The 21,271-nt window shown below is 42.7% G+C and overlaps 1 protein-coding gene and 1 long non-coding RNA gene across 4 annotated transcripts in view; one reads left to right on the forward strand and one right to left on the reverse strand.

Annotated features, from left to right (window-relative positions):
• The window catches only part of PRR5 (proline rich 5), an 80,681-nt gene that overhangs the window by 56,405 nt on the left and 3,005 nt on the right, over nucleotides 1-21,271 (reverse strand). For all 3 annotated transcript variants that reach the window (XM_053978672.1, XM_053978673.1, XM_053978671.1), the window contains exon 2: nucleotides 1,870-2,008. The gene's annotated coding sequence lies outside the window, so the exon portion shown is untranslated. The remainder of the gene's footprint in view (nucleotides 1-1,869; nucleotides 2,009-21,271) is intronic.
• LOC128807941 (uncharacterized) lies at nucleotides 17,511-19,029 on the forward strand. Its single transcript, XR_008437321.1, has 2 exons — nucleotides 17,511-17,661; nucleotides 18,824-19,029. It is a non-coding gene; the product is annotated as an uncharacterized LOC128807941 (long non-coding RNA).

A 21,271-nucleotide genomic window follows, 5' to 3' on the forward strand; every position in this document is an offset into this window, starting at 1 on the left:
CTAAGAGCAGATGTGGGTATTTGTTTTAGGGAGGGTTGTAAAGTTCAGAAGCAGAAATTTTCTGGGTATGCTTGAAATAATGCAGGCAGAGATAGCAGGGATTTCCTGCCTGAGTAATTCTTCCCTCACCGTTTCCAGATGAATCACTTACGAAGAGAAAAGCGATGCCCATACTCCTCATGACTTGGGACTGTTAAGTTCCCATTGTACAATATCCCCTCTCTGCTACTGACATCCTTAACTCACGTGCCAGGGAATCCAGAATGGCAGTACCTAAACAGCACCCTCAAAATCCTAAGGGACAAGAAGTGCAGCACAAGTAAAAATGAGTGGGCTCATTTTCCCCTTAGTTTGAAACATCTGTGCCCAGTTTATAGCACAAGATAAACTCTGCTCTAGGTTTCAGCCTTGCACACATCCCTGGAAGTGTTCAAGGCCAGGCTGGACATGGCTTGGAGCAACCTGCTCTAGTGGAAGGTGTTCCTGCCCATGGCAGGGAGATTGGAACAAGATGATCCTCAAGGTCCCTTCCAACACAACACTGTGACTATGATTAGAGCCAAGCAAGGCTCTGGCAAACTGCAGTTTATAGGGGACCATTTACTCCTGCAGCCTGGGATGAGACCAAGTAACACTGTAGGAAAACGCAGCTATCACTGCAATAAAGTCCCACAGAACAGGAGTTCCCATGTCATACAGATTGGGAAAAAAGCATGCATTACTACCAAGGAAATGGAAATACAAGTTTTCAAGAGCCAACCCTTTAGGAAAGACCTCATTCCTTAAAAAACACCCTTTAGAAAAGACTTAATTCCTTAAAAAAAAAAAGTAAAAATCCCGAAGCCATGGCAGAGGTTAGATTCTGCAGTTTAGTGATAAAGTAAATAAATCTGTATAAGTTCAGAAAGAAAATCCTTTTGCAGGAGGAAATGGACAATGGTTTTCTGGGAAAATTTCTAAGTTGTTTCAAAAAAACCAAGAGTTCCTATGTGCGATGATAATGTTAAAAGGAAAACAGAACAACATCAAAGACAGAGTAAGCACATTTACTTTCTTTTCACATAAATGCACTTGCACACCACCACACACACTCTCCTTTGATGACTAGCATTTAACAAAAGTGATTTCAAGAAATCATTAAAAATCTTTTTCTTCCTAAAAACCTTGAATCTCAAACACAAATCCAATTCTAACAATGAATATTAAGGGTTTGGCCAGGCCCCCCTGCAGAAAAGCTGCAGCTGTGTAAGACATTGCTACAGCTCAGCTGTTCAGTGTCCCTTCTTGCCACACCCATATACATATATATATATATATATATATATAAAAATTATATATGGGTCATTTGAGAATCCCTTGTTGCTTTAGTGCACAGCCAGCCAGGACAGCTACATCTATTTCTGCAACACTGACTGTGATCTTGGTGATCAGTAGCTGAATGCTCTTGTTCAGCTTGAGGGCACTCTGGGGGGTGACACCCCAGCTTTTCCATCACCCACTCTGGCTCTCCTCTTCAGGGCTTTTTTCCTCAAGGACATAAAGTTATTTAGAGGCTCCTCTCAGGCAGCAACAATTCAAGCAATTTTCTATATTGCTCGCTCACAATTCTGATTCAGCTCTAAATAGATTCCCAACTGAAAGATCATGCACAGCATTTTTTGAGTTGCATTAAAGCTAGATGGATGCAGACTGACATGCACTGATGCTAAGACTCCAAAGTACTGCACTATTATTCAGGTATTTTCCTGTGGCAGAAATTTTGGAGGAGAGATGTTAACCCTATGGAGTCCAACAAAATGGAACTCTCCAGGTGTCTGAATTTGGGAACATTTTCCAGTTGGAATTAGTATTGAAGAAACATGTGCTTACCTGCTAAAGGAAGATGAAAACAGCACTGAATAGTAAACAGGGAAGACTCTGCAGCAGGTTTCCGAGAGTCAGCATGAAAATTCTTGACAGGCAATACAAACTAGTTGAAAAAAGTCAGGCCTTTGCAAGAAAGTCACCTCTGCAACAAAAGATGAACAAAAGAGCAGTATTGTAAATATTGCTATTCTACAATATATTTAAAGAGTGCACTAATAAACCCATAATCACACACACATAAGTAAAATAAGCACAATAATCAGTGTTGTTCTACCTCATTGCTGATTCAAATATTTCTTCTTGCACTTTTCCATTTTCTGTTTTATTTTCTTCATGGAGAGCAATTCACTGGCACCAATATTAAAAGCTACACTTACCTCTAAAGAAGAGAAAGAAAACTTCCATGGGCACAGACAGTGCAAGCAGCTCTGTGTCCCAGCATTAAGGAGGTGACAGAAAAAAGTTTGAAATATGCTACATGGTCTACTGTGATCAGCTTTGGAGAGCAGATGTCCTGGAAGGCCCAAAAAAGTCTTAAATGTATCATTTAGAAGTACTGGAAATATTTTCTTTAGGGCTTCAAATGATGGGCACAATATCACCGCCTGCCCTGGGCTGGTCTTGAAGTGTCCCTCTGAGGTGACTATTAACACAGTTAACAACCCCAGAGCAGATAAATAGGTGAAGCACAGAATTAAGAATTATGTGACTTCTAACCCCAACATAAACACCTTCATAATTTAAAGATTATTTTTGCAAATAACTGGCCAATAAACATAGAACGCCATTAGTAAAATAATATATGTGTGTGTGTGTATATATACACACATACATATATATATATGTATATATACATGCATACATATACCATACACATAGATACACAGTGGTATTCACATGCATCCACATTCTCAGTACAGTTCTTCATGCCTTGCACTTTGCATAGTATTTAGTACCAACTCTAACACACTGCTAAATTTAACTGAATATATATATATATATGTCCTTTTTGGCTTAGTTCATCCTGGGTATAAATCATTCTTGCTTTTGTTTTGTGACATTTCATACTCACTTTGCAAGGATGTGACCACATGTGTTCAAAAATATGTATTTTGAAGTTAATCTTTGCTGCACTTGAGAGAATGAAACAATCCCCTTATATTCCCCCTTTGTCTGCTTCACGAGTATCAGCTTCATTCTGTTACGCCTTATTTTAGGTGAACTTAGAGGTGTTGGCTTTAGTCAGGGTGTTGGGCAAGGTCAGTGCATTTTGCCTGCATTGCCTTCAGGAGCACAAACACAGCAGCTCAGCAGAGGCTGCAGAACTGGAGAAATCACCCTCAGCTTGGAGGCTGCAGAGCCCTGCACTGGTGTCCTGAGCACCTGGGCCAAGGTTGGGAAAGCAACCCCTCAGCAGCATGCGGGAGATAACACATCAACAAAATCGACACCAGGGATGTGCTGCAAAACCAAAAGGTACAAACATCATCACCCAGAGCAGCAACAATTCCTGCAGACACAGCTGGACATTGCAGGAGTGTTTGAAAAACTGCTCTAATTGTATGAGAAATCCCACTGATGTGCTGAGGCATGAGCAGGCCTCAGCCAGAGCTGACTTACAAGATGGACCCTGGGCAATATGTGGCTGCTGACACCATCAGTATTATTTAGCTAAAAATACATGACTGAGATGCTGATGCTATCTGTTTAACATCAAACTGACTGCTTTAGAAACTTTCACATAACCTTGCGTAGTCACCTGCAAGAAATCTAGCATTTTAAGAATCTTTCCCAACTGACATGAACAGAGACTTGGTTGTAGGGTATTTTATGGGAAACCCTCCCAGCCAAGGCGAGGGCCCTGGCCAAGCCCTGGTCCCTCCTGACTGGGAAGTGTGCCATCAGATCCAGGAGTTTCTGTGATAAAATACAATCAAGCCACTTTGACTTGCTGCTTTGCGCCTATAAACGCTGGACCCACTTTTGGGGTGAATTTGGAGACCTCACCTGTGGGTGGAAGCACTGTGTAGGATTTTTCCAATTGCCAGGAAGGGTTCTCCAGGTCCTCGCTGTGAAACGGGGCCCCCCAGGGACTGTGGGCTCTGGATGATGGTGGAGTATTTAGGCAATTGGTGATGTATCTCTCTCAATCACTATCCTTTCTCTTGTATAGTAATGATTAGGTGCATTACCTTTCTTACTTTTGCTTGTTGCTAAAGCCAAGCCTGCAGCTTTACTGTATGTATCATTTTACTTTTGTGTTGCCTTAAAATCCACAGTAAAATAAGACCATTCTTTCCATTGGTGTCTGTGTCCTTTAAATTGCTCCCATCAATTGGCAGAACACCTCCTGACTTCTGACAGATATTATCAACAGAGAGCACAATAATAGCTAATTGGCTCTCAAAAAATGAAGCGTTTATGGGTATGAAAATAGTGTTTTGCTTGGAGAACCTGCTTTGACATTTCTATGCTAGCAGATTAAAAAAAAATCCTCCATTTTGCCTATAATCAGTGATAATTTGATCAACCAGCATAATAAACCTACATCATAGTGCTACTCTTTAGGATTTAAGGGGGTCATTTCAGAATAAAATTCCACTTCCTTTTTTACTTAAACTGACCTAACTTTGATGATTAAAGCTCAGCTATTCCATCAATACAAGCATGAAGTATGTTTTGTTTTTTTTTTAATTTGCTGAAATACATTTATCTTGCCTTTATCTAACATTCAGTATATCTAAACTACTTATAGGTTCAGGAGAAAAAGAGAATGCCTAGAAAAACCCAACTCATGATGCTGTTGCATAGAAGTTCCAGGAGACTGTAATTACATATTCCTTCTTCCAGCTCAGTAATCGGTGCATTCTTTGGCAGATAAAGCAAATGAAGATTTCATTTGTCATCAAGTATTGATACCATCCCTTAAACCAAGCATTTCCCAGAAGTGGAATTTCAGAATTGCATGACAGCTTTCTCAGGCACACACTGCTGGCCTACTTTCCCACTCCAGGGATAGCAGCAACTCAAGGCTCTCAGAAGAATCCCTGTTCATGACCCAAAATTACCTTCAGGCTGCAGCTTTAGAGACCTCCTGACCAGCATGGATAGAAACATGACTCGAGAGGTTTTTGAACCGTAAAGCTGCCACAAAATCCAGACTCATCTCAAACTGCTCTGAGCCACAGGGCAGTACAATTTCCAGGTAAATGCTACATGTGAGGCAGAGGAGGAAAAGGTGTAGTGTGCTTAGTGATGCAGTTTTGTTCAAAACCAGAATGTTATTCCTGGCAGCCTGTTTCTGTTGCATGAATTCTGACTTCTTTTGCATTAGTTACACTTAGTCTACTTTTATATCTCTGAGGACATAAACTAATGAAGATCAAAACCTGAAGGCAATAATTACAAAAATTCTTTGTGCTACTCTTAAAAGAAGCCAGATGAAAAAGTTATAGAAAGATCAGCATTAGAAAGTGTCAAATTTAACTCTGGAGACAAAGAGAACACTAGAATGTACCAAAAACAAAAATGAAAATTTAAGGGGCTGATTACAGGATTAATATGGTCTAAAAGCATCAATATATCCCCCATCTTATCTCAGATTATGACTTTTTCAATATTCAAGGCTCCTACTTAAAAGCTCTCTTCACACTCACAACTCCAGGAATTCATATTTAGAATGTCTCATTCTTCACTTGCCATAGACTGACTCTGAAACATTGAGGACTAATTGATCACAGGAACAATGATGCACAGATCTCTGCCAGCTGCCTACATGGGTGAGAGTGGTGATGTTCCACTTTGCTTAGAGCACCAAGTGAACTGCCTTTCGAAAACAGCACCCCAAGCTGAATTCATATTCAGCTAAGTGAAAACACCTCGCAAGTGAAGCTTCCAAATGCAACTGCCAGCATTTTCACACTGCAAGCAGGCTGTGAATTTAATCCTGGAGGTAGAAGAGTAACACATTTTTCAAGGGGTGAGCTACAATTTAACAAAACAGATAAAAAAACCATCCTGATGGCAATGTTCCTCAAATTCCTAAGTGTCTTTATAGACTGAGATTTTTAAATCTTTCTGCACTGTCTCAGCTCTGCCTTAATGAAAATCATAGAAAAATATTGAACAATTTCATCAGGAAAAGACTAGAAAATCCTATTCATAGTGCATAATTCAAAGTTAAATTCACCTTTGATCTATTAGTGCCTTGGTTTACAGGCTGCCCATTTGTAAGTCTCACATTAAAGTCAACGTCCCAGAGTGATTTCAAGAAAACATTAAAGCTTCAGGTTAACTCAAGGAGAAAAGCTCTTGGATGGGTGGGCGCAGCATAACTACACACTAGAAGTTCCCTTTGAACTCTCCATGAGCTCTTTCAGGACAAAACAGAAAAGTGTCTCCTTTGCTTCCATTAAAGCACTTGAACTCCTGAATTTTTGAAGTAGTGTTTAAAGGGTTTTAATGCTAGAGGATGCAGTGAGTGTAAACGAGGTCATTTTGCAAGAATTTCAGTCAAGAACCTGCTGGATCTCCTTTCCTGGCTCAGTCACTTTAGGAATCTCAGAGATAAAAACTGTCAACTGTTTTCCCCCTGAATTTGAAAACTCAACAAATCCTGGCAGCAGCCTGGCACTACCTCTGCAGCAACACTTCTCTGCCCACCAAAAAAAAAAAAAAGGCATTTCATTTCATCTTCCTTTGCTTTTGACTCAAATGCCAAATGCCAACATCAACATTTCTTATTGGCTTCCTTCCTCATTCCCAAGAACTGTAGGAGGTGGGAAAAGAAAATGGGAACATGTCAATTTGTCCTCCTATTTATAAACAATTCCTGCATGGGGAGGGATCCTGCTCAGAGTCATCCTCACCCAATGAGCCCAGTGCTCAGTCTGTCTGCTGAGGTGTCAGACCCCATGTGGAAAACATCTTCAGGAATAGCAGCTTCCTGTTAAGAACAATAGCAACCCTCTAAGGAGATTAAGACAGCGATGGGTCCTGGGCAACCTGGACTCTCAGCCAGCCTAGGGAAACAAATCTCACCCTTCTCATCCAAGCCACTGCTCCTGGCACGGCCAGCAGCGAGCAAGCTTTGGAAGGAGCACTGAGGAGAGGGGGAGAGAGGCACCTGACAGCAGGGCAGAGCCAAGAGTGACTTCCAGTGCAGCAGGAATTTACAGTCTGCATTGCAAAAAAGGAATTATTAAGTCACAACCCACAAACCCCCTTGAGAACTTTATCTGTCTCTTTTCACACTTCTGTAGACTTTGCTGAACATGCTCTAAGGATCACCAAGGTTATCATGAACATCTCTACTCAAACCACCAGGCTTCTGGCACACCACCTTTCAGAAATTCACCTCTCACATGAATCTATTTTCAGAGCAGAGCTGGGCTTACTTATTTCCATGGTGGGGATCACAGTCGGTGCCAGCAATAGCACCAGATAGAGGCACATGGAGAAGATGTAGTGGAGTTTTACAAGAGATGCTCACAAGGCCCCAGTGGCAAACAAAAACTCTGAATGGATGGCAGGGATTGGGCAAAAGGAAAGGAAAGGAATGGAAAACATTGTAATTCTCAATTCCCAGGCCACAATGACTACAGGGAAATGTTAAAAAAAAAAAAAAAAAGGCAAAAATAAAGAGAGTTCAATCCTTACATGGACAGCACTCTACCATCATGAATCCTGAAAACATAAATAATTGTCGCTTGCATTTAATAGTATGAGGGAAACAGGAAAAAAATTAATAAGAATATTAAGGAGGCAGTTCATCCTAAGCTCATTAGAGATGGCTTTCAAGTCTGCAAAGGTAAATTTAAGAAACTACTATCCCTTCTGCCCCTCCTCCTGCCCTACCAAAGCAAGGATGGTCGTGGGGCTGTGTTTCACTGTTGCTGTGTAAATCCAGCAGCTCTGCTGGTATCAGCTCTGCTGCCAAGGGAGGTGAAGCTTTGCTGAAGCTGCCAGATACAAGATAAGATAACTTTCTGCTCCAGCAGCCTTGCAGATTTTGAAGAAAGGCAGCGAATAGCTGGGGGCAGCAACTTCTTGTATTTCCTCTGACATTTCTACCACATTCTGAGACTCAGATTCTGACTCTGCATGAGACGGCAGCTGCTTAGTCAAAAGCTTCCCCAGGAAACCCAGAAATATGAGAACACAGCCTGCATCTGCTGCCGTTTTCGGAGCACACACTACTGCCTGAACCCCTTGAGAATAACAGAAGAAAAGGATATAAAAGAAGCTTTTGCCTCCTGTCCAGTGAGGATGATATGCCTGGACATCAGAGAACAAATTACTGCGGGAGGAGACAGAGCGGGTCTCTCATCTCTCAGCTCACAAAGTCTGGGCTGGTATAGGCCTTGGACTTCTACAGAGGTTGCCAACTTCATGGCTCCACTGATTCTCCATAACTGAAAGCAGCCAGAGGCTGGATAAGCTGTGCACCAAAGTTAGGACCTGGTGTGCTGGAGGCAGTATGTAGGGAATGGTTTTGTGGGAAATAAACTAACAAAAAAAGAAGAGCTGAATAGAAGTAGCAGCAATTACAGGGCTATCATAAAAAGCACTTGGATTCAACTCAGCTATCATTTTGTGCTCCTGCCATCACTAATTTATAGTCCCACACTGCAAATATACGTGATGTAAAGACTGCCATCTCATCATGAACCTCTCTGAACAGTTCTGAGAGACACCTTGAGCCCCTAAACCATATTCAGATCTTCTGTAATTTAGACTCAGTTGCAGAACTATTCTCAGGGACTAACAACTGCTGGAATGGTCTTTCAGGCTCAGGAAGGGACACTTGCCCATGACTCATCTCTGGAAAATCTTTATCATCATTAATAATTCCAGGAGAGGAGTATCCAAAATTGTGTTGTGCTGGATTTTATTTTTTTAGGTTGGGTACACAAAGTATTCTGTGGATGTCAACAGTATTGGATCAGGACCCAGGTTGTCATGAGACCACCTCAAAGAGTCTGTAGTCTAGGAGAGGAGAAGTAAACCCCACATTCCTTGCCCTGGGTGAATCCCTCAGATACCTCTTGAGTGCCCAGTTGATATTTCAACAAAGGTATTTACAGCCATTCACAAGAGCACACTATACCTTTGGAATTTTTGTTTAGTCTGTTACCTTGCAGTTCGTGCTTGCCTGTTTTCCACAGCTCTTGATGCAAAGAGGATTTTCTTCACAATTAAAAGGAGAGCATCTTCCACAAATCCCTGGAACTGGGACTGTCAAAAACTGTGCAGCCCTGGGTAGCAGATAGACCCTGAGCTAATGAAGCATTTAGACACATCCTTAACTAATTTTAAGCACAGTAGTAGTACCACTGTAACTCCAACTGGCCATTCCCCTTTGTTTCTAAATAACCTATCAATGTTCCAAAACTGACTGTGCTGCAAAGACACAGGATTTGATCCAGAAAAAGCATGTGTGCTGAAATGTTTGGCTCCCACATGGTATAAGTTTCTGAAGAGAAGTGCAAATCGAGAGGGAGAGGATTCTTAAGGCTTTCTAGCAGCATTGCCTCGGGGTAGATTTTGTGACCAGGCTATTTAGTAGTATTAACCTTCAGCTGTTTTGTTCATGATACAAGTCATTTGGCTGTCTGCACTGAATGGAGAGACAGCAACCTGTCAATGGCAGAGCAGCTGCACCACTCCAAGCAGACAGATGGCGAGGATGCAGCTCAATTCTTTCCTCTCTTTATTTCCTTCCTATATCATCTTATTTTATCCAACCCCCCTCTCCCCTGCCCCGGTCTTTCGGTGGGGGAAGGAGATCTACTTGGACCTCAGTGTGCTTAAAGAGCAAATTATGTTTTTGATCCAATTACTTCCTGAGTCTCTGTAGTAGCAATCTGTCCTCACCCCAGACAGAGAGCAACTGCTGTTGCACAGCTGGTCTGGCACCAGCAGTGCTGGCAGATGAATGGCAGGCAGGTGTGATGTTGGTTTGGCTCATGAGCTGCAAAGAAATCAAGGAAGAAATCCCTGCCTGTTGCAGAGGGAAGTGCGATTTGGAAGCTGTTCCTGCAGAGTGGCTGGTGGTTTAATCAGAGAAAAGCCTAATGGATGAGTCCACTAATTCTTGGATCGTGCCAGTTGGCACTGGGCCTTTATTAGAAGACTGAAGAAGGCTCTCAGATCCTCAGTGGCATCTAGCTGCAATGGTTGTGGGCATACAAACAAGAATGCCTCAGGATCATCTTGAGGGCAAGACTGGTATTAGATGGATTAAAGATAAACAACCTTACCACGAAAGGAAGGTAGTAAAATGAACACCAATTCATTAATATAAAGAACAACCTAGGACTTCTTCCCCATTCTCCTTCACTTGATAAAGCAGCAAGTTACCTTGGACCACCCAACAGGTCGCCAGCTTGGCTGAAGTTTAAAATAAAACCCTTTTCAGTCTGGGTGGTGGTGGTGGTGTCTTTTGCTTCTCCATTTTCATTTGCCAGGTTGGCCTCAGAGACTTTCACTGTCATACTGTCACTCCTACCAACATTTTCAAGACCACTGAAATTGTCACACACAAATGGATGGATGAGTTTGTTTCCAGCAAAGGAAGAGGTATGACCTCCTGAGAGAACACAGGCCTCCTGCTACTAACATGGTACTCTGTGAGCTTTGTGAGCCTGTACAAAGGCACGTGGACAAAAAAAGAGACTCAGTCTCAAGCATCAGCCTCTCACCAGGCAAAACAGAGGCAAAGAGCTGATGGAAAAACAATACCATCTGGAGAGGAATGTAAAGGTGAACATTTTGCAGACTAATGTTATCCAAGCTCACAGGAACCCTCCAGCACTGCCAGAACAGTTAAATAGATTTATCTAAACCAGTCAAAGCTTCTGCTTGGACACTGTCACCCTGTGCAAATAGATCCCTTAGTGGGTGCAAGCAGGAGGGTTAAAGCAGTCACCAGCCTGGGAATCACCCCTGCCTGGCCAGAAGAGGAGCAGCCAGAGCAGAACTAGAACAGCCACCCTCATTGAAGCATCTCCTATCCACAGGTTAACCTGAGCTTTTTGATTTTACCTAATTGGCTCTGTTCTGCTAAGCAGACACATGCAAGACTAACTGCTGGCAAAGGGGCACTACCAAACAGCCAAGGCAAAAGGGCCTCTCCAGAATTTAACTGGAAACAGTAGTTTGCAAAGTTGATGGCAGTGCAGCACCTTTGCTGTGCTTTCTCCGAGTCATCCATCAAAAGCCTCGATGCAAGTTTCTGATGGGGCAAGAAGAACACAAACCTATGAGCTTTTTAAACACTAGTTCCACTGCCCTATTGCAAGCAGGTAATAACCCCGTGCAAGTAGTAGAAGTCATTTAAAAACTGAACAAAACTGCTTCTTCAACAAAAGATGATACTGAAGAGTTTTCAAGCTTCCATGAAAACAGAGGAAACACGAGAGATCCGATATGACAAGTAACTGAAGAACAACACAATTTAGATTTTACATCCAGTGGCACAACCCAACCAGAAGATTTTGCTACATATGAAACCAGACTCTGGAAAATCTTACAATAGCAAAAATTAGGTGATAACTGAAGAGGAGGAAGAATCTGGGTATCAAGGCATACTGGGGAGCTTGTTGAATCTGTGATGGTGGACAATGCCAACTGGTAAGTGCTGTAACCTTCACAAAATGCTATCACCCAACCTCTGTTGAATTGGAGGGCACTGTTTCTCCACTCCTTCCCAGCACATCAGAGAACAATGCTGGGAAGCTGCCAAGGGTCCAGGCAAAGCAAACTAAGAGGGGAAACTCCCCAAAAACTAACCCCAAACCAGAAAGATGCTCAAAAGCCTGCACAAATCTAAGCACCATTTCTTAGTCTTTTAATTCAGGGAAAACTCTCTCTGACTGTCAAGGGCAATCACACCTTGAAGGTGTGATTACACTCAGTAAAAATTAACTGCAAGTCAGGCAATTTTTCCCCCCAGGCCTTATTGAGCAGGTTCCTAAGCATTTACCAAATAGCACAAAAGCAGTTGTGTTGAAAGATTCAGAATTCTTATTTCTTAGGGTTTTTTTTTTTTTTTTTCATTATTCTTGAACTGTGGAACCTCAGTCACACACTCACAGACCAAAATTCGACAGAGGTAGATGCTGTGGGAATGCTGCAGCACAAAAAAAGATAATTAAGCATTAAGCAAAAATAGAAGCATGTGTTCTCCCAGGATACATTCTAGGCACTATCATTTATGGGTAACTAAAGAACAGTGAAAGTGTTTCCACAAAATCTCACAGCAGAAAGCCAGATGACTAAATAACAAACCTGAAAACTCCTATATCCTTTCGTTTTCAAACAACAAAGGAGAAAAAGTCAAGATGTCACAAAAGGCTGGTGGACTCCATTTAGGCCATGCTGAGTCAGCATCTCACTAAACTCCAAAGATGTCACTGAGATAATGATAAGGCAGCAGTTCCCAAGGAAAGATGGGCCAGATCCTTGGTGCTACATTCCCCACACAGCGTCAATGCAGCTTTTTTCACTCCTCAGCAGCACTTCGCTTAAAGGTAATTAAAAAATTAGTTCCATGCCTCAAAATTAATCCTGAAGCCTCAGAAGAAGCTGAAAGACTACTATGAATACTGTATGACTGCTATTAAATCCAAGGTTTTCCTTCAATTTGTTTACTCTATATACACACCAGAAATACCCTGATTTTGCAGAAATGTTGATGGGATGATGTTTAGTAGCTCTCACCTGTTAATTAAAGGGCAGGAAAAGAGAGACAGTCTCTCTAAAAGGTTACATTTCTGTCCTGACAATGATGCTCAAAGAAATTAAAAAAAAACAACAACAACAACAAAAAACCAAAACAAAACAAAACAACAAAAAAAGAAACAAAAACAAACAAAAACAAACAAACAAACAAACAAAAACCAAACCACCCAGACAAATAAAAGGAGCCCTCAAAAGTAAGGACAAAATCAAAGTGAAGGGAACACTCCTCCCTCCCAGCTCTCCAAGTCCATTTTCTTCAGGGATGGAGCAGTCTGTGGGCAGGCTTTCAAGAGCTGATTTTATATGCCACCTATCTAAGGTGGTGGGATTTGACCAGACATCTTCAAATTTTGCTAAAGAAAAAAATGCAAGAGCCCTCTTGCCCTGCCTGTCCTACTACAGTAACAGAAACAGGCTGAGCTGGATCTGGCATGATATTAAAAAAAAACCAACAGAATTAAAGAGGGATGTAAGTGCACTTTATTTCCCTTCATAGTCATCTTCAAGCCTTGAAAACTCGGGTTAATCCCTCTTACACGTATTTGTTTCTAATCTTTAGCAAATTTGATTTCCATCTTGGGACAAAGCTGAGAAAAAGGAGGCAGATAAAGGCTGGAAGAGAATGTGAAACCACTTGCAAAATGGTGACTTCAGAAGACCCAGGTTTTCTTGGGAATCCTTTCTGCCCTTGTTTCCTGCTGCCACTGTCCCCCACTGCACAACCTTGCTGGGACAAGGCACAAGCTGCATCCAGCTGTGCTGTGCCAGTATCCATCTTTCACTGAGGTACCAGAGAGCTGCACTGCACTTCACTTAGGTGAGGTACAGCAGGGCTGGCCATTCTGCATCCTTCCCCAAGTTATTCCATGTATAAAGGACGCAGTAAATATTTCCCTTGTATTTCTTCAGGCTAGCAATATTTGCCTTCACTTTCAGTAGAAAGTAAAAGCTTCCAACATGACCTAGTACCTTAATTCACATGATTTTATCTTTAAGGCTGTTGCACAGTTCCATTTATTAAAATGAGCAACAGACAAACATAACCCCAGAGAGTAATAGGTTTACTGTAGTAATTTACAGTTCTTACATGGAAGAAACTGAAACATAATCTGAGAGGGTGGGGAAGGAGGGATGGGAAGCAGGACAGCGCCAAGACACGGCTGTCAGTGCTGCAGGATTCAGCTACAGCCTAAGACAGCACTGCCGGCATGGAAAAGCTCCAAGGAAGAGGGCACGTGGTGCTGCTGTACCTAAAAACTCAGTACTGAATAATGGGCACCTTTGGCTATTCTAAATGCACGGGCATCACTCAGCTTCTCCACACTCACTGATTTCTTACCCATGTGCTTCTCTAGAATTCACCCAAGTATGCACCAGGACAGTGCAAGCCCCGGGCCATCACACCCCCGTAGCAGCTACAAGACATGAACACTGAGATCTGTTTGCATCAGGGCTGGAGTCACTATTCCCAGACATCTCCTGTCACCTCCCAAAGAGCCACAATACATTTAACTTCCTCACAGCAAGCCAAAACCATCATAAATTAAGAACAAAACGGAATATTGGTCTCAGCAGGATCTGCAGCACTCACATCCTAGAGATTTCTCTTCCCAAGTTAGGAAGATAAGGGCTTTGCTGTAGTCAGCAAAAGAAAGTGTTTTTAAAGCACAATCAAAGCAAGTCTCTCTTAAACAGCTTCAAATATCCCCTATGACTTTGCAAATCCTGACTAAGGGCACCATCTTGCAGCACTTGATCCCAGCACAGCATACTGCGCTGCTCAGTGGTATGGACTGTCTTCAAATTCCACTAAATCCACTGTTCTTTATCAGCATTTCTTTTTCCTGTTATTTATCAGCCTAATAAACCTGCTCCACTGCTGTCTCATTCATACAGGCAGGTGGGAGAATGTGCATCATAGTAGATTCAGGAGTTAAAGAAAAAAACAAACCACCAGTAAGGGGGAACCAAAGCAAAGGCTTTTATTTGCTCATATCTGGGATCTTTGAATGCATGCAGAGCTCTGCAGCCAGCCAAAGCAGTAGCAATGACTACCTAAGTTCCCTCATGTCCCTCCAGGAGGTCTCCTAATCGCTGTGGCCATCCCAAACCACAACCCGCCTCCAGACTGTATGGGAGCCCATAAAGAGCTGGGTCATACCCAAAGATCAGATCACTGCCCCAAGTTATGTAGATATTGTTCAGTAGGGCTTGTGGATAGAAAGCCATTCTGAGCTCTTCAAGGCTCTACCAGGTTTTGCAAAACTCAGATGGATAGAGCAGGAATCCCAACAGATGTGGCCTCCACGGCTGTGCAGCATTCTCCGCGTTCCCTATAGCAGCACGAAGCAAGGAGCATTCAAGGGTATGTCCCAGAGTTAAAGCTGCATCCAACCTTCCCAGCAGCTGATGGGATCACCTCAGAGAGGCCATCCAGGGTCTGGCTGGACATGCCATCTCCTGGCTGAAAAGAATGGCAAGCCTCGAACGCATTTTCTACCAGTTGTGCCGGAAGAAGAAATACATCACATAATGTGTGCTTCTGGAAGTCATATGCCACGTAATTCCACAAACCAGGTTACACCAGGCCCTAGGGAGGACACACTGCACACCCAGCAGAGCGGGGGCCGCTGGTCCAAGAGTAGTGGCTCAGCTATCCTGCTCAGTCTGTAAACACCGTATGTCTGCACGTTTATCCATGTACATCTGTGCCCCTGCATGGAAAACCAAAGGAAAAACAAGGAATGCTTAAGAAATGCTTAGGGAAAAGCCTAGCTAAGTTAACTGCCCTACCATCCACAAGCTCTGCCTCTGAAGCTGTGCTGCCCACAAAATCACACTCCAGGCTCAAGTTTTCCAGGAGTTCAGAGCACTCCACACATAGGAGTCTGCGTTCAGCAATGCAATGATCTGCAATTTCAGTGTGCTTTTATAATTCTTCTTGCCATAACAGACTTTAGGACAAGAAATGAACCTTTCTAGTTTGACCATCTGTGGGAGAAGCAGGACACCCTTCTTCACAGGACTACACGGTATTAGAGCATTTTAATTTTATAAGTGTGCTTCTTCTCCTGTTGCTTAACACTGCGAATGGAGAAGCTGTTGAGAGAAGGCAAGCAAACAAGGAGGCTAATAGGAGAGATACACAACTTCCAAGCATTTATCAGCTCATTGGCTTGAATGAGAGCAAAAGCAAGGCAGAGAAGAGAGGAAAGAGCATCACATTTTTGCCTAAGCATGCAGATGATAGTTAGTCTTTATAAACTTAAATTCTTGCATCTTTCAACAAGCACAAGATTTTTTTTTAGCAACAATGGTGCTCCATTTTAATTATTTTTTCCCCTGAGCTGGAGATTTACTTTCTAAATTCGGTTGAAGTGGCAATTCAGTGTCTGTGGAGGTCTGAGTACAAGGCAGTTAAGAAGAATCTCCCTCACATAGCCATAAAATGAAAGTGTTAATGTGCAAGGCAGGGAATGCACTTTGCTTTGTGTTTATACTCTGCCTAGCACAGGGTGGTCTTAGTGCCTCAGCCCAGGGGTTTAAAGGCAGAAAAAAAAATCACCAATAAACAACAGATACTAAGGCAGATAAATGAGGAACTTGAACTATTTGTTAAATAAGCATGGCAAAGGCTAATAGAATTAGCATCTATGGGACTTTCCTTAGCTACAAAATAATTACGAAGGCCAGGATTAAAGTGTGAATGATCAAGAAACCTTCATGAGAATTCAGCAAAGATCTCAATGTATTCAGAGAGAAGTAATAGCTCCGCAATTCAGTTACATCTCTCATTAAGCATTGTTAAAAACTCCATGAAAGGGAAATGAAGTTAATTGAATTTAAATCAGCTAATAAATATTCTTTTGCATACTCTTTTCCCAGAAAAAAAAATTAAAAGAGATGATGCCAGAAGTGTATTACCAATGTTAAAAACAGCAAAAGAAAGAATTTACTGTACATGAGTACAATAAGCTAAGCATAAACCTTGTATCTTATTCATGGTTGGGATAATTCTTCAAATCAAATATTCAGGTAAACTGAGAAATGGTGACTGAAACACAGTATACATAACACATGGGAAAAAATTTACCTTTTAACCTGGATTAATATTTTCTGTGTAACTGCAGACAATTCTGATAGTCACACACACTTAAGCCTGAATATCTCCAGGAAATAGCTTAATAATGATAAATGAACAGAAGTCATGCAGAATAAAATAGAAAATCAACTCACACTGGAATTGTACATGACAGAATTAATTTGGGAAGCATGCTGTAATGCCAAATTTGATTCATGCAAGCAAATCTCACTAATTCGGGCCAACATCTGGCTTCTTATCTGAACTTTGCAAGCTGCTTCTCAGTTAGACAAAAGTGGCTTGGGTATTTTATAAGAATGAGGGCTTTCTCAAATTTTCCAATACCTTCTGTCATCAGGGATGCCAGAATTACCACAAGTATTTATTTTTCCTGGCACTATGAACTGGATTGATCCAGATTTCACTGATAGGTGTCCTGATCTGAAGGTCAGGTATCTGCCAAGGAAGGTGGGAACCTACCTTGGAATGGAAAATATGACCCCCTTCCCTCCAAATCATTATAATTTTGAAGTTAAGGGGCTTTTAGGCAAAGAAACAGGAAAAGGAATGGCAGTTCCTTACTAGTATGTAAATAGTGTATAACAAGGCACACAGAACACAACCCCGGTCCCAGGCGCTTCCCCTGCGGCGCAGTTCCGGGCACAGCCAGCAGGGGCGCTGCTGGCTCCTGGCCGGGCAGGGTGGCTGCAGTGATTCCCCCGCGGCTGCAGGGGGCGCTGTGGCGTGAGCGCCGCCGCCTCTCTGCGCGTGGCTAACGGCGGGCGGGATGGAAAAGGGGCTTCCTTAGCAAGCACACAGGGGCAGCCGGGCCCGGCGCCCCTCTGGATGGCGGGATGGGCTGGAGCAGGAACCGCAGGGACGAGCCGACCCCAGAGCAGCAAACGAAACGTATCAGAAACTCCAGAGCTGTAGCAGGAGCTGCGGGTGTCCCGGCAGGCAGGGGAGGTGGGGTTACAGCGTAGTGAAAAACCCGGAGCAGTGGCAGAGAAGCGGCAGGGCTGGGCAGCGGCAGCCGGGCTCTCGGACACGGCCGGGGGAGGCTCCCTCAAAGGGGCTTGGGGTCACGGGTTTTTCCCTGAGGCACCCGAGCAGATGGTGAGGGTCCTTTCTAGTGGGGTAAGGTGTTAATAAGGTCCCAGTTCACTGGCTGCTCTTAGGAGCAAAGGCTCACTCAGGGTAGAAGCAGTAAAAGCCAGAGCTCCACAGCGGCAGTGAATTGAATTCTCCCCACAGCAACTGCAGACCTGCAGTCTCCAATCCAAGAGAGAGAGCCGAGCCCAGCCCCTCACCTGCCAGCCAAGATCTCTTATCTCTGCCCTTACAAGAGAAAGCCCCTCAGCTACAAGAGGGCAGCCAGCTGCACCCTTCACCCCACCCAGGCCACTTCTTTTTCTCTCTCTTAAGTACCATTTGTTACTGTCCCTTAGGCAACAGATGGGACAAAATTGCAGGAGAGAAAGAAAAAAAAAAAAAGGAAAAATCCTAGCCTCCAACAATAGGATACACTACAGGATAATTCATACCAGGAGCTTTATTTAGGAGCGGTGGTTTTGTTGTGCCAATCCAAACAAATCATCTGATAACCCACTGACAGCAGCCTCTGCCTAATCCTCCACAGCAAATATGAAAATAAATTTTAAAAAAGCCCAAACAGCACAAAACCCAGCAAAAGGAACAAGCAAAACCATGCCAACAAAGTCATGGTAACCATCAGTGCAGCAGTCAGGAGTGCACCGAGACTCTGCAATGAAGATCTTAGGGCCTGTATTTTAAAAACTAATTGTTACTATAAACCCAAATCATACCTATCTCAACAACAGTGGGTATTCCTTTTAAAGGGAAATTAGGAGGTAAAATTTATTTACCTGATAATCGCCAAATCCAATCAGTTTACTGGTATTTCTATAGATCAGGATATAGTAGTTAAAAAAGGAAAAGAGAAGTGGCCTTCCACTCTTCTTGGAGAGAGCTGTAACAGAGTATTTTACAGAAAGAAAAGTTAATATTATGTTGAAAGGAAAACCAGCAGGCTTTCAGAGGGGTTGGATGAGCACATCCAAGCTGGGAAGTCACTTAACTTCTCTCAGCTTTCTGATTTCCTTTGCAACCAAGACAATGAAATATCAGAACTTCTTTTCTTCTACATCTTCACTACAAATGGATGATGCAGGAAGTGAAAACCTTATTCCAAGTCACCAGATGAGGAACTTCAGTGACTCAAGTTACACTTAATTAAAAGAGGTTCATCCTTAAACCAGTGTTGTAAATGCTTGTCCGTGTATTACCTGCCTGCCCTTCAATAAACCATTCATGCTGAAGACACACAAACTGTCTCCAATTTTTAAAGCAGCCACTATGAATCAGAATAAACAAATTCCTCCCTATCTATCAACAACATACTGTCTTGGAGCCCTTATAACTCCACCAGTTCTGCAGGAAGAGCATGTCTAATTTATATAAACTCTTAGTTTATTGTGGGATACCAGAAGTTTAGTGGAGGAGAGATTGCCTATTACAACATCAAATCGCCCAGGAGACAGAGGTTATCATACATTGTACTTCTCAGTGGTCTGATCAGACTTCATGAACTGACCCACCTCGTATCTGAAGAGAGAAACAGAACAATATCACGACTGTGCAGTAACACAATAAAACCCAGAGCTGCACAACCCTCTGAAATGGCTCTTCACATTTTACCAACAAGTTGTGCCTATTACTGGGCTCGGCAAAGAAAGAGGTAACTACTGTCCAAGAAGGCAACTACTGTCCAACCACTATCCATTAGGGTTTTTTTGCCAGTAATGGCTGAATCTTTAAACAGAAAATACCTCAGGCCTGTTGCTTTCCAGCTTTTCTTTAAGAGGAGAATTCAGAAGGGGTCCAAGAACACAAATTAACAAAGTCAATGCAAACCCAGTAACATTTCTAGCCCAGCCTGCTGTGCTCAGCACTGGAGCACCTTCCATCACTTGCCTCCTCCCATATTCTCTCACCACATGATCAGAACAGAATTCAAGATGCTCCAAGATTTGTTTTACAGAATAACAGCAGCCAGCTGATGCTCAGGTATTTCCTGGATCAGAGCCTAAAGATGGAATGAGGCCTATTAATTCATCCATACAAATCCAAGCTACCAGGGAATGACTGCCCTTCCAGCAGACTACAGAGGGGGGCTTAGCAGCCAGCTCTCAACAGAGGAGCTGACTTGGCAGACTGAAGAGTTTTGTTTCCAAAACCTCCACCCTAATCACCAGGCACAGCTCAGCCAGGGAAGATGTGACTCCAAATGGCCAGCCCTGCAGAACATTTTTTCCAGCTCTTTGTGAGTGTCACACAACACCAAACAACATTACCACCATTTTTCATAGAAGATTATCTAGCTTCATTGCAAGCAGCTTTTCTTGATGTTCAAGGTACCTTCTCTTTTGCAGCCCATTATGTCTAATCACACCCTCTTGCAAAGGCTAGAGATTATGTTTCTTGAGTAATCATACCTGAAATCAATGGAGTCTTTGCTTCTCAGATGGTCTATATAAAGTATTTTTAATAATTCCTCAGACTGATAATTTAATCAGTCACTTTGCTCTCCTAATCAACTCTTTCCATTCCCTCAGAAACTTTCCAAGGGCAAGCACCCTACAGTTATGCTAGGGAGCCAAATATGCATCCAGACTGCATAGGTAAAGCCTGTTATTCTTCCATTCATAACTGGGACATCATGGACCAGTGTGCTGTCCGTACAACTGCTGCGCTGCAGCAGCCACAGCCAAGCACAGGCCCTTGATTTTGTTCCAGCCCTGTGACTGCAGGTGCCCTTTCACACCCAATACACACATTAACCTACCAATCATTTTCTTCTCTCTTTCCAACCCTCAGTCTCCTCAGATTGTTCTGCATCGTTGGTGTGTCTGCACAGTGACAGTTTATTGCCAATAACTGCAGGCACACAAGTTTGACACATGAAAAGGTAAAACTCACCAATCTCTTCTGATGCTTTTCATGGTTCCTTTCACATTCCTTCCCCAGTTGCCATCATCCTAGCTTCTACATCTCACTACTCCTAAGCAGAAACAGGTTTTACTCTTGTTCAGGAAATGCATCACCACATTTCCCAGAAGAGTTGCTACTTTGTCTGCTTGCACAAGCAACATAAAGGTACCTCTGTGGTGATACCCAGTATCTTTGAGATCACAACTGTCCCCCTATCCACTCATCAGCCTCCCAAGCAGATTGAATTTCAGCCTAAGCAACACAAAGGAGTATATTGTGACTATCTGATGGGCAGAAAGGGATTTGCACTTTACAGTTTCTGAGAGTTTTCAAGCTGTTGTAGGGTAATGTGACAGAAAGTAAACATCTTTCAAGTGAAAATATCTCAGAATAAAATTGACATCCCTTTTGTTTTCAGAACCAGTCTTCATTTCAGATCCATAATCATTAAAAGAAACAATCTTCAACTCAATTGTGTGAGCAGAGGAATGCCCAGCACCACTGTGTGGCGTTTTCGGTTAGCTGTCAGGTTTCATTTAGCATTCTGCACTGGTCCTACAGCTTGGTTTG

The sequence above is a fragment of the Vidua macroura genome, chromosome 5 (assembly GCF_024509145.1).
Source record: "Vidua macroura isolate BioBank_ID:100142 chromosome 5, ASM2450914v1, whole genome shotgun sequence".
Lineage (NCBI taxonomy): Eukaryota > Metazoa > Chordata > Aves > Passeriformes > Viduidae > Vidua > Vidua macroura.